Here is a 2,717-nt window from a genome sequence, read left to right as displayed (position 1 = left end):
CCAGCGGGTTCGAGGGGTAGCCGCGCCACTGAGAGAAGGCTGAGTTGAAGCTAAAGGATTGATGGGAGGTAGCGATGACTGGGTGGGGCGTAAATTTCATCTAAATGTTGGGAGGACAATACACTTTTTTTTTTTTGAGCAATTTTTGAAGGGGACACATTATAATACAGGCAAAATTGTATTTGCAAGAATATGTGTACACAGAGGAACCCCTTACTACTATTATTAGTGTAGCATTGAGACAGTGCCATATCCTTCCTTTCAAAGTTTCTCTCTGGTTCAATGAAAAAGCTGACTAAATTGACCAAAATATTCTTCATTGGAGTGCGATATTGACAAAAAATAATCTATATTTATTGGGATTTTATCGATAACGGTAATTAGACAATATTTTGCTGAGTGTGTTGTGCTGGTACCTTGGCAGGTTTAGGACTGCTGTGGACAGCTGACTCCTAAAGTTTTTTAAATTCTTCATATTCTGTGTGGTGGTCAGTTCACAGCAGTTACAGAAATAATTAATATTTAAAAAAATAAATAAATAATTTTTCCAATAATTTTAAATTGATTTTTTACCTTTTATTGGCATTTATACCTTTATAAATTTAATTTAAACCTAATTATTTGCATGCATCATCTTTTGTGTCAATTACATTTAATCAAATTAAATAATAATAATAATACACATTAGGGCTGCTACAAATCAAATCAAATATGTATCAACAAAATCTTTGCAAAGGAGAGGAAACAGAAGCTGCGTTTGAAATGGCATTTAGATACTTTTACACAGACATAAATAATGTTTTTATGTTTTAAACATAAAACATTGAATAATGATATTTGAAATGAAAAGATACTTTAAATGTTAAATTAAAACCGCCAGTAGGTGTCAGCAAATCACTGTTAATGAGTGAGTCATTGAGATTCAACTGATTCATTAAAAAAGCTGATTCATGAAACAACTCGGCGTGTTTCTCAGAGACGCAGATACAGTGGTGTGGGCCGTGTGGCTTAATTCTCAACTATTTTCGATGGCGAAATAGAGCTCAAACTGGTGTCTAAAATGTAAGTCACAATATTAACTTCTTGTTTATTAAACTTGTATCAAATCAAAATCACATTTGTTATCTGGAGAAAAACGGCACTCTTTATGATATTAGATTGGGTTAACTATATTAAATTATATAAACCGACTAAATCACACAGTGAAAGCGTGAAAATCTAACTGTGCACCCTCCCTCACTAGTCTAATCTAAAAAATAATAAAAAAAATACATCACGTAACGTTACATGAGTAGGCCTAACGTTACACGATATGGGTGTGTGTGAGTTAGCTATTACGGTGTTAAACAAGCTAGGTAAACGCATAGAACTGTATAAAAGAAGGATTAACGTTATAATCGCTAACATAGCGGACTAACGTTACATCGGTGACAACATTTTTTTTTTGTCATGATTTATTAATGACTCGAACATCATCCGATGTTTAAAGTGAATAAAATATCCTTGACTTACTGGAGTTCCACAACTAGCCTACTGTAACAAATATTGTTCTCTCCCACCGGACTTTGCGTGTCTAGGTGGTGAGGTAAAAGGGGAACAGACAGGGCTGCGTTTCCCAAAAGCATCGTAAGCCTAAGTTGATCGTAAAAACGATCGTACGACTGATCTTAATATTATGGTCTGTTTCCCAAAAGCATCGTAGCTTAAGTAGCACTTGAAAATCTTCGTAGAACTACGAGTGCTCTGGAGTAATCGTAGGCCTACATCCCCAAGTGCATCGTAAGAAGACAGATTTCTGAGGTCACCTGCAGGACAACCGGCAGATTACACTTTTATCTAGATTTAACACACTGCAACGTAAGTAATATAATGTTTTGATTGTACTTTATTTTACTCGTTTTTTTTTTACATTAATTTATAAATGAAATAATTAAAAAGGGAAGAAAAAGATAGAAATACACACCTAAATTAAATGAATTAACAAAAAAATATATATAAGAAGTAATGTGGAAAATATGCTTCAAGGGCAATATAGGGATGAATTAAAAAAAAAACTCTCAATAACGTGCACGAAAACCAGCCAGGTATTGGCAATTACTTGGTTGGCCATCATGTGGTCCCATGCCATCTTAGTCGTCGTCCTCCTCTTCCACCTCCTCCACCTCTTCATCTTCCTCCCTGTTAAGTAAGGGCACTCTTTAATGTAATCTTTTTGAAAGGTATCTATTTATTTATTTTTTTCCCAGCCATTTTGTCAGTGCCTCCGCTTGTAGGTGCTTTATATAGACTTGTCTTGATTGCTAATCCACAACAGATGACGATTGTTAGGTTAAACGTTCAGAATAGGAATCCATATAAGGTAATATTTCAGCACTTCGCGAATGGACAGCGACTCGTAAGTAGCACGTAAAACGCGTTCTCGCGCGTTCATGTTAAGTGCCTTTTTGGGAAACGCGCGTGGAATTGCCGCGAGCGTTCGTAACCTTGCACGTATGAGCGCTCTTAAGAGCTAAGATACATCGTTATCGGGAAACCCGGCCCAGATCTGGACCAAAGCACTGTGAGGCAAGGGAGGGGGACTCAAAATGTTTAATTAATGTTCGTTTTTGGTTGTTGCCCCGTTTGCATTTGCATTGTTTTACTACTTACACAATTATTTGAAGTATTTATCATTATATTATTTACAATGCACATATTTTAATTATATTTTTAGGGAG

The sequence above is a fragment of the Phoxinus phoxinus genome (assembly GCF_949152265.1).
Source record: "Phoxinus phoxinus genome assembly, chromosome: 13".
Taxonomy (NCBI): domain Eukaryota; kingdom Metazoa; phylum Chordata; class Actinopteri; order Cypriniformes; family Leuciscidae; genus Phoxinus; species Phoxinus phoxinus.
The sequence above is the reverse complement of the archived record's forward strand: the minus strand, read 5'-3'. Positions refer to the sequence as shown.